The 14,840-nt window shown below is 44.1% G+C and overlaps 1 long non-coding RNA gene across 1 annotated transcript; it reads left to right on the top strand.

Annotated features, from left to right (window-relative positions):
* Positions 1-7,898: 7,898 nt before the first annotated feature.
* Positions 7,899-14,632, top strand: LOC119803107. Its single transcript, XR_005283525.1, has 3 exons — positions 7,899-10,865; positions 11,790-11,977; positions 14,223-14,632. It is a non-coding gene; the product is annotated as an uncharacterized LOC119803107 (long non-coding RNA).
* The last annotated feature ends 208 nt before the right edge of the window (positions 14,633-14,840 follow it).

The following is a 14,840-nucleotide window of genomic DNA, read 5'->3' as shown; positions in this document are numbered from 1 at the left end:
ACCCATGCTTGTATTACTTGGGAGTTTTTCTTTAACTTGAAGTTGAAAAATATAATATGATTTAAAAGGCAGAACTAGCCAAAGTAGTGCTATTTCAGGGTACTGGGATTATTGATCAGAATGTTTTTTCTTCTTCCTCTTCTTCCTCCTCCTCCTCCTCTTTCTTCTCTTGAAGTGTATTGGCTCCGAGGAGAATTTTCCCACTGGGTTATATAAAGCTCATTGCTGTGGTTGTCCTCCATTCTTTCTGTCCAGACGAGAACTCTCATCCTAATCGTCAGGCCTCGCGCGTGGCAAAGAGCAAACTTCATGATGCTGAGTCGACCAATTCTCTTTCTTTTTTGAAGGATCCCTCCTGTTAGGGAGTTCCTGTAATTATTTGTGACACATTCGTTGTGGGTCATTTCCTGGCACTAATAATAGATGTGAAATGGCTTCTATTCAGTACAGATGAGAATGAGCACACCCGTTTTGAACATGTTATTCAGGAGTGGCCATGACTCCCCGGGCTGGAAGCCAGGCCCTCCTGCAGGGAAGGAGCACACACAACAACAGCTAGCTCACATCTGCTGGGGAGCGTTTCCTCCCCTTTGAACTTGGCACTGGGTAATCCAAAGGAGGTTCTTCTGTCTTCCTTGGTATCTTGAGGAAAAATTGCTTCTCTTTCTCCGTTTTCCCTCTATTATCCCTTTCATTCTGGCATGGTAGAATTGAAAGGACTGCACAATATCCGTGTGTCAACTTTTGTCCTTTCCAACTACGCTAGTGACTGGGGCAAGGGGATGCTCACAGTTGGGCAAAGATTCTTCAATGTCTCATCCACGGAGGAAGCACCTGTTAGACACCCTTCGACCTACTTTCGTAATGCGTCACAAAAAGTCGTTCCAGTTTCAGGGAAGCCAGGACTGAAATCTCCGATTTATTTTATTAAGATTTATTTATTTATTATGTATACAACATTCTGCCTCGATGTATGCCCGCATGCCAGAGGAGAGAACCAGATCTCAGTACAGATGGTTGTGAACCACCATGTGGTTGCTGGGAATTGAACTCAGGACCTCTGGAGGAGCAGCCGGTGCTCTTAACCTCTGAGCCATCTCTCCAGCCCTGAAATCTCTGATTTAAAGAGGTCTTTAAAAGCACCTTAGGGCTGGGGCTAGAGAGGGGGCTCAGCAGTCAAGAGCAGCTGTTCCTGTAGCGTCGCTGTGTCTGGTTCCCAGTAGCCACACGGTGGTCCACAGCCACTTATAAACTCCAGTTCCAGGGGACCTGATATATCTTTTGACCTCTGTGGACACCAGGCACACGCGTAGTGCACACACACACACACACACACACACACACACACACGTGTGGCTAACCCACTTGCATAAATAAAATGATGAAATTTTAACAATTTATTTAAGTAAGTCAAATTAATAAGAAAGCCTCAGGTTCTGCTTCTCAAGGAGAGGGTAGTGATGACTTGTATTAGAATCATTTTGTTGTGCTCTTAGGATTCGGCTCTTTAGGCCGTACCACCAGTAGCCGCATTGACAGGGATAATGTTTGTGCATATGCCTGAAAGAGGATGCTTAACTACGCTGCAGCCTGAGAGCCACCGTATTCAACTGATGGCCATGTCCCGTCCTCATGCTGCCTCAACACACAGGTGGTGGATGTTATGTCTTCTCTCGGGAAGACAACATACATGGGACCTACACGGTTGGTGATTCTCAGGCCATACATAGCATTGTGTATTTAATGCCGTTGACTGTTGAAAGCCAAGAGTCTCCTAGACACTTGTGCAACAAAAAGTCCTCATGGTTTGTCAGTTGTCCGTGCCTGATTTGAACAGGACTAGAAAGAAATATGTAAATAATCCTCTCACGTGTGTTTTTAAAGCTGTGTCTGTAAAACGGCATTGCGGTCTGGGTGGTTAGGTCATCAGTGTTGCAGAACTTGTTCCAGAGGTCAGCTTACACCAGCTGTCACTCAACTAAAATGGTTCTGTATTTTCCCACACCACTATTCATTCATTCATTCATTCATTCATTCATTCATTCCTTTCTTCATTTATTTGGTATTCTTACTTGCTATAGCTTGCATTGAAAGCAATAGTGTCTGTGAATATGCAAGTGTGCACTTTGGTACGTGTGCCAGAGTGTGTGCACACGCCTATGAAGGCTGGATGACATCAGGTGCCTCCCTGTGTTGCTCTGCACTTTACTTTGTGAGGCAGAGTCCCGCACTGAGCCTGGAGTTTTGGAGATTGGGCTAGACTGGCTGGCCAAGGCCTGGGTACCTTTCCAGTGTTGACATGACAGGGGTGCACTGCTGTGTCTGGCTTCTTACGTCGATGCTGGCAATCCAGAGTTAGGTCCTTACGCTGGCACGGCAATACTTTGCAGACTGAGCCATCTCCCAGGGCCCGTGATTTGCTGCCCCCTTCCTACCTTCCTTCTCCTCCTTTTCTTCTAAAATTTATTTCATTTATGTGTAATGGTGGTTTGTCTGTTTGTAGGTCTGTGCACCACATGCATGCAGTACCCACAGAATTCAGAAGAAGGTGTGAGATTTCTTGCTACAGACAATTGTTAGCCACTATGTGGGTGCTGGAAATAGAACCTGCGTCTCCTGGAAGAACAGTCAGTGCTCTTAACCACAGAGCCATCTCTCCAGCCCGTGATTTACATTCATAATTATTGTGCTGAAACCAATCTATGGTGTCAGTAATAAGACCAATGCTTAATAGCAAAGAGGTCCATGGTACTGGGACATCCTAGGGATGAAGGAATTGTTCCTAATTTTGACTGTGTGAGTAGTTTCATGTTTGTGAACATTGACAAAAAATTTCAAATTATACACTTAAAATGAGTACATGTTGCCATGTGTAGATACTATCTTAGTAGATGATCTTGAAATAATAACGTTTTGATTTATATAGTAATTTAAAATGAGTTTTGCAAAATTACTTTAAAATGATTAAAAATAAAAACACTAATTCTGAAATTGTAATAGATATAACAAAAAACACCCATGAAAATAGAGAAGGAAAATCTTCATCACATGACGGGAGAAGGGAGGCTCAAGAGTCCTGACTTCATCCAAGTGGAAGGAAGAGAAGGACCAGAATGAATGTGTGGGAACTGGGCTCGCCTAATTCATTTGCTAGCCTCATTGTGTCCTGCTGTAGCTTTTTAAAGTGATAATATTTAAACCGCTTGTGAACTTTTAAAGAATATATTATAAATTCTCGTTAGTGGGAAAAGTAAGATTTTTTTGAATGAGCATAATATTTTTTTCCAGTTTATAATTGAATTATTTCATCTTAAAACCATGAAGCAGTAGTCATGTGTGAGGGATGTGGGGACCAGAACTCTCACTATTGCGAGTTAAGGAGCAGAGAAAAGATACCAGAAATATCTGTGGGCAATTGGATTGGAGACATCGGTATGAACTCATATCTAGCTTATAGATATTACACACACACACACACACACACACACACACACACACCAGTTAGCATACACATAGACATTTTACTATGTACTTTTGGGATTTACAACCATGCCTTCAGATAACTAAAAATAAAAAAAATGAAAACCTCATGCTTATACTGAATATGTACAGGCCTTTTTCTCAGTCTCCTCCACAATAGAGTATATCATTTGCATAGCATTTACATTGTATTTAGAGATGACTGACAGAATAAAGGTGAAGTGCATAGCACACAAACAGAATACTATTTTATGAAAGGGATCGGAAGACAGGAGGCTTTTGTATCCTCAGGGCTCTATAACCAACCAACCCTCCACAGGAATTGGTGGACAACGACTTCTTGGCATTGTCAAGTAGAAAGAACTAGAAATAATAACAGGAATCTACAAGTACCATTTAGTACTCAGATTTTGGATTTAAAAAAATATTTAATTTTTAGGTGGGTGGTGGTGGTGCATACCTTTAATTTGAGCACTTGGGAGGCAGAAGCAGGTGAATCTCTGAGTTCCAGTGATGGAGGCGGGTCTTCTATCAATCTGTTGATTTCATTGGTTAATTAATAAAGAAAACTGCTTGGCCTAATAGGTTAGAAAATAGGTGGGTGGAGTAGACAGAACAGGAAGAAGGAAGTGAGGTAGATGGCTCAGACAATTGCCCTGCCTCTACAGCCAGATGCAATGAAGCTCCAGCCCAAGATGGACGTATGCTAGGAACTTCCCGGTAAGGCACCACTTCGTGGTGCTACACAGATTATTAGATATGGGTTAATCAAGATGTGAGTAAGAGGCTGGAACTAATGGCCAGGCAGTGTTTAAAAGAATACAATTTGTGTGATGTTATTTTGGGTAAAGCTAGTCGGGCACCACGGGAGCAGGGCGGCAGGAAGCTGGCCCACAGCCTCCTCACTACATTCCAGACTAGCCTAGTCTAAAGAACAAGTTCCAAGGCAGCTAAGGCTACATATACAGAGAAATTCTGTCTCAAAGAAACCAACACACACACACACACACACACACACACACACAATAATACAATACATAACTATAACTATTTATGTAATTTTTATTTGTATGTGTATGTGTGTGTGTGTATGTGTGTGTGTGTCTGCATGCCACTTGTTCATGAGAGGACAGAAAAGGATGTCAGATCTCCTGTAGCTGGCATTATAGGCAGTTGTGAGCTTCCTGCATGGGTGCTGAAATCCAAACTCGGGTCCTCTGAAAGAGCCCCCCCAAAGCTCTTATTGCTGAGCCTTCTCTCTGGCCCCAAATCCCAGTTTTTCATAGATCACTCTCCAAAAGAAGACTGAGGCTCCTTGACAAAATGAGGGGCCACAGGAAGATATATACAAATCATCCCGGAGAATAGCATTAAGAATTGACAAGTAGGATTGCATGAAATTAAAAACATCTCACAGCAAAAGAACCAACAGGACCAAGAGCAGTTTGATAAGCAGTTTATCTGACAAGGGCTAATAGCTAAAATATACAAGGAACACTATAGAGAGGCTTCTGAAGGGTGGTAGCTACACTTACTTGTGGCTGTAAGGGTAAGAGCTAGAGTAGAGTAAGAAGTTTCCATAGTCTAGCAAAGTGGTTGTGGTAGATTCTTTTCTTATGTCCTTGACTCATTAACTATGGGAAGTTGGTTAATTTTCCAGTACCGGGTATGGTTTTCCTTCGGTTGAGTGTGCCGTAAGTCCAATTCGACAGCTTCTAATGACTAACAACATGTGAATTGTGGTACCTTTTTTATATTATAATATAATTTTAAAATATTTTTAAATATTATTAATTATTAATATTATTAATAATTTTAATATTATGCCAAGATGGTCATTGTCATGGTTCATAGATGTAGCAGACTGGTAAGACTGCTTGGTTACCTCCTTCCCTTTACAGCTTGAATAGTGTTTCCTAGTACCATGGAAACTGGACAATAGGAAGGAAGCTTTTAGGTTAGATCCAGCTCGAATCATATGAATCCTGTGTTGTTCTAAATGTGTGGTGTCCTAAAGCAGTCAGGGCCCACCTAGAAATGGCTGCATAAATAAGGCAGAACAATAATATCAATAGACATGCAGATGTGGAAGGGGGGAAGTTTTCTCAGAGTTCTACCCCTAGACCAAGAGCTATAGATAACTAATGACTTCGAGGAGAAAGAGAATTAGCCTCTCCCAGGAATGAGTGTTCTTATTGGTTGTCAGATGCGGAGTGGACAGCTCTAAACCATATACACACAAACAGCAAAAAATGGACTTATTAGGTTATACTTATATATTCATGCATACATGCACATATAAAAGCATATGTGTATATATACATAAACATATGTTTCAAATACTTGTGAAACAACAATAATCAAAGAAAAAGGGGCTATCAACTTGAGAAAGGAGGATCATGAGAGTAGTTGGAGGGTCCCTAAGAGAGGCTAAAGAAAAAGAAGAAGGCTGGGAGGAAGGAGAGGGGAACGTGATGTTTTATTTCAATTAAAAAAATACTGTATTTTAAAGGATAAAATAAGAAAGATTAACTGAGGAAGATGCCTAATGTTGAACTCTGGCTTCTACGTGAACAGGCATAGATGTGTACATGCACTTACACACACACACACACACACAGTATACACACATGAATACACACAAAAATGTACACACCACAGACACAACAAAGAAGGAAGTGTTGGAGACTGAACTAAGCGAGGCACTTTTTAAGCTCTATCCCTCATCCACTATATAGCACTCTACACAAAAATAAGGGTAAATATTGTGTCTTGGAAAACAAGTAGTCATTTCGTTTGTAGAGAAATTATTCTAGTGGGTACCATGGGACAACACAGACACACGCTGTATTAAGGAAGCACTGCCACGTAAAGGTTACTTGAACTGTAGGCATGAAGAAAATGATAATTGCTTGTTCTTTCATTTGTTCTAGCCTGGGCAGTGTCTAACAGGCCCCCCAAAGACTATTGGATTTTCTAGAAATGGATTATTTGGTTTACTATTTTTTATAGATCAATACCAAGGATCAGGAATTATACATTAACTGATTTGTCTGTGAAAAACATGAGCTAGCCCCATCTGTAAAACAAGAAATTAATTTTAGTATTTGTTTCCTAACAGATGATAGAATTCTTTTCTCTCTAATTTTCATTGACGTTTTTTGTGAATGATGCTGTTTTCCTTGCCCATAGTTGAATGGCTCAAGGGCACATTGCCCTCCTTTATATTTGCATAAGAGTAGCATTTTAAACTTTTTAGACATCCTCCCCCCCTTCAACACTATCATGGGGTTTTTTAGCTGTTGTTTTGTGCAGTGACTATACCATCAGCTGACCACAGAAACTTGATTGCACGTGACAACACACACGTGTGAGAAAGTCTTAATGTTTTCCATTTCTATTTGTCAGAGTTCTCTGAGAATTCTATTTTATTGACTGATTGACGTATTTTGGTTAGTGGATCACGGTAGCTCAGGCTGTTCCTGAATTCACCATCCTTTGTCTCAGCCTCTTGGGAAGATTGTAGGTATGTGCTGGTATGCTGTCAACTCTATTGTAAACTAAACCTTGGAGGTGCCAAGAACGTAACCAGTTGTTCTCAACAGCAATGTGTACCTGGATGCGCATTCGTTCACGGTTTTCTTCCTAAAAAGCTTCACGTCATGGAAATAGAACACCTGACCTTCATTTAATGTTTACAAAATTTGCAGAAAGAAAGTTGAAGTCTAATCAAATCATGCCTAGAGAGAATACATATTTTTAGCAAATTTCACCAAGAAATTGGCAGCAAGGGTACGATTCCGCTTTTTCCTGCGGGGCCTTGTTGACTGCCAAGGGAAAAGGTTCCGGAGACAGAGGAAGAGTCTCAAAAAAGATTTTAAGACAGCAACAACACCACCGTGACAACAGGGTCTTGAGACTCTTTCTGTCCTCTGGCAATTTTAGGATGTGGCCTCTGAGCTGAAGACAGAAAGTGTCCAATGTTGGAACATTCCAAAAAGATTGGTCCAGGAGTTCTCAAGAGATGGATGCCCTTACAGGAATACATCAGCTTCCTGTGTGCCTCAGTGTGTTTAAGAGCAAGAGGCTGTTGGGTGCCTGTTCAGGGTGATTGAGCTCAGCTGTCAACTGGGGGAGGGGGCTGTTGGGGTGCCTGTTCAGGATGATTGAGCTCAGCTGTCAACTGGGGGATGGGACATTGGGGTGCCTGTTCAGGATGGTTGAGCTCAGCTCTCAACTGGGGGGGGTCTTTTGGGGTGCCTGTTGGGGGTTGTCTTGATTAGGTTAATTGAGGTAGGAAGATGCACCAAGTGTGGGTAACCCCAGTCACTGGGATGGGATTCTAGACTATACAAAAAAAAAAAAAAAGAGAAAAATTAGCATTCATTTTCCTTCTTCTTGACGGTGGATGTGATGGGAACAGCCGCCTCAAGTCCTAGACACCCTGACTTCCCTGCCACGGATAGGCCGTGCTTCAAATCTTGAGCCAGAATCAACCCTTTCTCACTGAAGTCGCTGCTGTCAAAGCATTGTATCCCTGCAGCAAGCACAGCAACTTAGACAGGGCTTTGGAGTTGAGGTTGAGGACATTCTCTGTGTCTGTCTCCATCTCTCTCCTTTTCAGGGCTGGGGAGGAGCTCAAGGCCTCAGGCGTGCCAGGCGGGTGCTCTACCACAGAGATCCCTTCAGGCAGGGCATGCTGTCTTAGTCCCCACAAGTTCCCAGACAGTATGAGAAGCGTTCCTCAAGCCACTCACTGAGACGCTGACGCTCCCTGCCTTTGAAGAGGGAGAACTGTCATCTCAGACCCTGGGGCACATCTGCAGGAACCTGCATGGCTTCTCCTGCTCTGTGTAAACACTGAAGAAGGCAGGGAGAGGACGGGATGGTAGAGGAGGAGGGTGGCAGTGGGCAGATTACTTGCTTTTCAACACTTGATACCAAGGGAAAGAGCTTGGTGGGGTTTGTTTGCTTGTTTTCTGATTTTAAAACAAGAGCCCTGTGGGCCAGATAGGAGCAGCTGGAGGCTGACCAGAAAACCACAGACAAGAGCATCTCTCTGGTCAGGAGCTGGGGAGGGCCTTCCTAAGGGGTTAAGCTGGACTTGCTGTCAGCTTTCCAGCTCTGTGATAAATATCTAAAGGGAAACATTTCCAAAAGCAGAAAGCTTTACGTTGGCTCATAGTTTTATGGGTTCCTTCCTGTGGACATGTAGCTTCTCTGTATTGGGCCCTGTGAGTCAGGTGAGGCAAGAAACTACCGCCTGGAGCAGGGTGGAGAAAAATATCTCACCTTGTAGCTGCCAGGAAGTGGTGAGTGAGGCTGGAATGGAGAGGAGAGAATGTATAAAAATGTATCTTCCCAGGTCAAGACCCCTATGACCTACTCCTCCAGTTAGGACCCACCTCCGAGTGACATCACAATGTTAGGAGGCTAAGGATGAGGCCATTGATTATATTGCCACAGGGACAAAGTCTGACTCACCCAGAGTGCTCCTCAAGAGGACCCAATGCTGTTCAACATCCATTTCATTGAAGACCCCTGGGGCAATCTAGAACTGTTTTGGAGTCATTGCCCAGGGCCGAGAGGAATGTGGAACACTCATTTTCAGAAGCAAAGTCTGACCTCATCGTTCTGACGACAGCCCATAGGTGGCCACGGTGGTCAAGTAAACCCCCAGTCCTTCTGGAAAGCACCAATCCAAAGGCCTCATTCTCCCCACTGAAGCAGAGCTTCCTCCCACAGCCAGCTGGCTAACTCATAGCTGTCGCAGGAGACTTGGGAGGACCCTGTCCTACCTCGTACACCCCAGCGTGTGGAGGGCTGCTCTTCAGACTCTGTGCCAAGCACTTTTGTACACATCTGTAAGTCATAGTAACACTGTAGGGTACTGGCCGTGAAACACATTTCATACACCAGAAAACGGATAAGACAATGGATAAGCGTACATAGCTTCTTTAAGATCACGGTGTGTAATAGATCAGTATTAGCTCAGGACCCCTAGGACTAAGTTCTCAGCACAAAGGAGATTGATTTGCCTCAGAGGGACAAAGGACAGGGAATAAGAGACAACGATAGGAGATAGAGAGTAAGAGAGAAGGGGAAGAGAAAAAGAGAAAGGTGGGAGGGGTATTTGTCCGGGAGGGACAAGGGCTGCCTCTGGATAGAGAGGAGACAGATGTGGCCCATAGGTAAACAGTGGTTTGCGAAGGTAAAAGGTATCCTATCTGTGTTAGGATAAGGTGTTCAATTTTAATTGGGCATCTTAATTAGGTGAGTCAAAGGGGGCTTTTGATTGCTAGACTTTAGTACTTCTATATCTGGACCTTGGTAGACATCCTCAGGAGGAGGAAGTGGCCAAATAAGGGAATAGATCTCGGTGGCTAGGTTTAGGAATATAATAAAATGTGGTTTTGTTTTTTTTTCAAGGCAAAGGGAATGGGGGAGAAGGGCAAAGCCTGGAAGAGCGATATCACACTCAAGGTGGCCTGAGTCCCCTCTAGGTGTTTGAGCCAAAAAAAGCTATAGTTATTTTCCATTGTCCTTCTAACACTTGAACTTGATCTAATGTGTAGTCTATGTATAGGACGCTGTTGCCAACAGTGTCTTCTTAATGTGGCTAACACATGCTCATCCTTCCCTACCTCTCACACAGGGGACCAGCAATGCTATTGGCATTGAATTAGAATGGATGTTTGACCAAATACCCAATACACTGTCAAAGTTTGGTGTTTCACTTCGCTTCTGCGCACAGGGCTAAGACTTAGGAATTAAATGTAGGGTCTTGCACCATACACCTAGTCATTTACACAGAATTAAAGCTTAGGTGCAATGTAACGTGAGACCTCCAGATGGCACCAGAAAGCCGAGAAAGAAAAACCAGAATGGCATTTTCAATGAGTCTTTGTCTTGTTTCTGAGAGGCAGGCGGGCAGGCTGAGGGAAATAGCCCCCTGTCACGCAGTCATTCTTCAAGGAAGGGGACTGTCTGATGACACATTTTGCAAATGTCCAGCGGTTAGAGACACACGATTGGGGAACTTTGTGAAGCAAACGCAGGCCTTGCGTTTCTGCACGGCGCCTTGAGAGTCAAGAGGGTGGTTCTATAGGCTGTCTCGGGAACAAAGTGCGGAAAGATAGATGTGTTGCTGCAGAGCCCATCGCTAAAGCTTTTGTTGCGGTACAATCAGATACACAGAGATACCTGCAGAAAAATGGGGAACCGAAGAGGCCACCGTCCCAGCGTTCTCAATTATAATAGCAAGTCCTCTTAGGGCCTCTTACTAAGCCCAAAGAAACAAAGAAACAATGAACCCCGCTCTGAAAACTGATAGTGGTCTTTCAACCGCCTGCAAAGAGTCGGGGAGATGGGTCCCCAAATACAAGGTAAGAGTCATCGCATCGTAATGCAATCAGAGATGTAAGTGATATCTTCAAAGCAAATGAATGAGAAGCACTGGTCCAGCTGGCAGGGTGGATAAGGCTGTAAATGACAGCCAGTCTCCGGCTTACATCCTCCAGCCAGTGATTAGTTCATCTTTTCAACCCAAGATGTAAAGAAGCCTCTTATGTGAGCATTGTTAGTAAGTCTCAGCACAGCCTGGGGCACAGCCCCACACCTCCACCCACAAGAGCAACCCCTCTAATCCAGAAATCATGGCTTAGCTCTGGAACAGAGACACGGGGGGGGGGGGGAGAGGAAGGAGGGCAGAGTCCAGGGTGCAGGTAGGAACCCCGAATGCTGTTTTCCTGGATAATATCATATCTTTTCTCTCTGCAACTTTGATCACGATGTCACCCTCTGCCCCTGCCCCCTGCCTCCGTGCCCTGCCAACCACTCCCCCCCCCGCCATCGCTCCCACCCTGTGTGCAAGATCTCTCCCACCCTGCTATCTAAAATGATTCTTCCTCGTACATTCTCATGTCTCCCATTTTTTTCCCATTTAGTACTTATCAAAATGAATTCACTTGATTTTACCCTCCTTTGTCTGCCTCTCCTGCCTGCAGCTATTGTTGAAGCAGGCAGGACCTCTCTGCCAGCCTCCTCCTGCATCTCCAGCTTGGGGTAGAGCCTGTGGCACATTGTAAAAGGCTTGGTAACACAGGACAAATAACTGAATGACGACAGATAGGTGGGCCCATCTCTCTATTTCCTTCTGGTTATGAAATCTGATTCAAAATATAAAATTTAGGATCAAAGCTATTACGGGAGAATATTAAATCCATATAAATAACCAAAATGTGCCCTGAGAAGAAAAAAAAAAAACAAGAAAAGATTATAGAGAACGGAAAAGATAATCATCTCGACAGGGTTTAAAAGCAGATGATGAAAACGAGAAACCAGAAGCATGCGAGCCCTGCTGCAAACACTCCACATGATTTCTGGGGGATCAGGCTACCAGGGTGAACAAGGAGCATCTGGGTGTGCCTGCTGTTTCGTCTGGAGGCGTGCAACTCCACGGAGAGCTCACTAGTTCACAAGGAGTCTCTTTATCCTGGTGAGTGTATCACAAGTGATCGCTAGTGAACGTCCGCGTGTGCTGGGAAAGGCTGTCTGTCTGTCCCTCTGAAAGCATTCTCAAGAGCCGACTCAGACCAGCTTGAGTTCCTTTTACTCCAACAGACCACACTGGCTACTGAGTGGCAAATAGCAAGCGGGGTTACCTAACCTCTTCCTCATCCTTTGGAAGGCAAGCATTTTAAAGGCCACGGCTGTCGGCTCCCATCCACTGCTGTCTTCTGAATAGGGCCGATGAGTAGAAAAAACAATTGGCTAAATCGCTGTTCAAACACACAGAGACATCACGGACTTGGACTCCAAGAACGGTCACGCATGTTTCTATGCATCTTTTGCCTGTTTCATCCTGCGTGCCCTTGTCTTGTCCACACTAGGTTTTGTTCCCCTTTCCAAACGAAAGGTTGAGGCTTTACAAAAGCACAGCTACAAGGGTCTGGCACCCTCTTTTGGCTTCCCAGGCTTTGCGCGCGCGCGCGCGCGCGCACACACACACACACACACACACACACACTGAATCTTAAAAGATGACACAGTTCTATCATTAAGCAAGGATTAAGCAGTAATATTTGCAGCAGTCACTTTTCTCACCGCTATGGCAAAATAGTCGATAACTGCAACTTAAGAAAGGGAGAATTTATCTAGGTTCAGAGCTCGCAGCTCCAGTCCGTGGCAGAAGTCTGTAACATTTCGTCTGCAGTCAGGAAACAGAGGTGAAAGCAACTCATTTTCTCCTTTATATTTATTTTGGGATGCCAACCTACGGGATGGTATTGCCCGCGTTCTGAGTGGGTCTTCCATTGCCAGTTCAATCCCATAGACATAACCAGAGCTAGGCATTCCAAATGTAGTTGGGCCAGTGTGAGGATGGAGAGTCACAGCATCTATAATCAGCTGCCAGTTTTAATGAGGTTCCATTGTGTGGTGTGCACCATGAAGGGAAAAGGAAGTCTTTGGCCAAGAAATACCTAGAAGCAAATTCCCAATGACAACCAACTAACTTGCCAGACTTGTTGACTTTGGTGCCATCTGGAAACATCTCTTTCCTACCCTTCTGCAATCTGTCTTTAAACCATTTAGCCACGTTGCCTTTACCATCTATTAATGACGTCGTGGCCAGCTTCCCAGCTTCTCATTCATGCTCAACCCCAAGAGCAACCTCGTTTCAGGGTAGGCAGAGTCTGCCACAGTGGTTCTGTATTATTTTCAACTCAGGAACCGTGTTGTAAACGCGAGAAATGTCCACATCTGCCAGAAATGTTTAACGAGGCATGGTTTGATATTTGCTCTGAAATATTAAAAAAAAACAGAAGGAAGATGACACACAGGGCACAACCAGATGTGGGTAATGGTTGGAGCTGAATTATGCATACCTTGGGTGAATTTTACTCTTCTTTCTTACTCTTGCACATAGTTAAGAATGAAATGTCTACTCTAAGATGTTTTGTGACAGTTTCATCTAATTTAAACATGCAGGGGACTCCCTTGTCTCTTTATTATTATTTTTATTATTTTTAAAATTTATTTTTCCATTCAAAAATTTCCACTTCCTCCCCTCCTCCCATCCCCCTCCCGCTCCCCCACTCCCTCTCCTCCTTCCCCCTCCAGTCTTAAATCCCTTGTCTCTTTATACCTATCTCCCCACCTCCCCAGAGCTCACTCCCCTGATCCTGGACTCTCTGAGGGCAGAGGGGGTAGGACCAGTCTCTTCAGTGTTAGCATGGATGACTCTTCCTTCGTTCCTTCTCCTCATCCTGATTTCTCCTCTGCTGACCCTTATATTTATTTTATTTTTTTAAAAATAAAAGGGGGTGCACAGTTGGGAGACACTCAAAGGAAAAGGAGAAAGTCCTATCCTAACTGCCTTTAACTTGTTCTGTCTGGAGTCCACATGATTAACTGGCTCTATTTGGATGCCACATAACTAATTTATTCCATTTGGATGTCACATATTCCTGCTTTGGTGGATTTCCTTGAAGGTCCTTTACAAGCTCCTCAAAAGGCTTTTGTGGACCCCTGGTCATTGCCACCTGCTTCACTGTAACCTGGCTAGAGAGACATGTGTGTCCTGCCTGCTGCAGTCTGGGTGTGTACGCGTCCCTTTAAACTGTCACTTTGACACATCCTAAATGGGAAGAGAGTCTAAGTGAGGAATCATCTAGATCAGGACAGCTTCAATCTGACAACCAACCGAGCAAAACCTTTTTCTTCTTTGCCCTTGACTGTAGGTGGGCTGTGACCAGATGTTGGGTTCCTACCTCGACTTCCCTCAAGCGATGGACTTTGTCTTAAAATTGTAAGCCAAATAACCCTTTCCCCCCATTGTGTTGCCTATTGTCAGGGTGTTTGTAAGAACTGGAATGGGGTGCTTCTGCTCTCCAAATTCATATGTTCTCATCACAGAAGGTGATGGTAATATGACACAGGGCCTCTGGGGAGTGATCGGGCCCCCAGCAGAGGGCTTCCCGGATGACACTGATGGCCTTACAAGAGGGACTCCAGGGATCTGCCTCATCCCTTTACCATGCAAGGATGCAACATGGCCATACCATGTGTCTGGAATGAGGCTCTTGGTTGACAGTGCTTTGACCAGGATTGTGGGACTATGAAGAATAAATGTTTATTGTTCATATGCCAAGTTTCTGTCTGTTTTGTGAGCGCAGCTTGAATGAACTTTTCCAGAATATCAGCTTGAACTCTGCTAGGTGAGCATTCGTCGCTACGGTAACTTTACTTGTCCTCAGTATTTATTTAGAACTGTTGGCTTTTTTGTTTACTTCTGAGTTTGTAGTTTAATTATCATGTTTCTCCCCTTCCCCTTCCTCTCTCCAAACCCTCTCATAAAC

The sequence above is a fragment of the Arvicola amphibius genome, chromosome 12, assembly GCF_903992535.2.
Source record: "Arvicola amphibius chromosome 12, mArvAmp1.2, whole genome shotgun sequence".
Taxonomy (NCBI): domain Eukaryota; kingdom Metazoa; phylum Chordata; class Mammalia; order Rodentia; family Cricetidae; genus Arvicola; species Arvicola amphibius.
The sequence above is the reverse complement of the archived record's forward strand: the minus strand, read 5'-3'. Positions and strand labels throughout refer to the sequence as shown.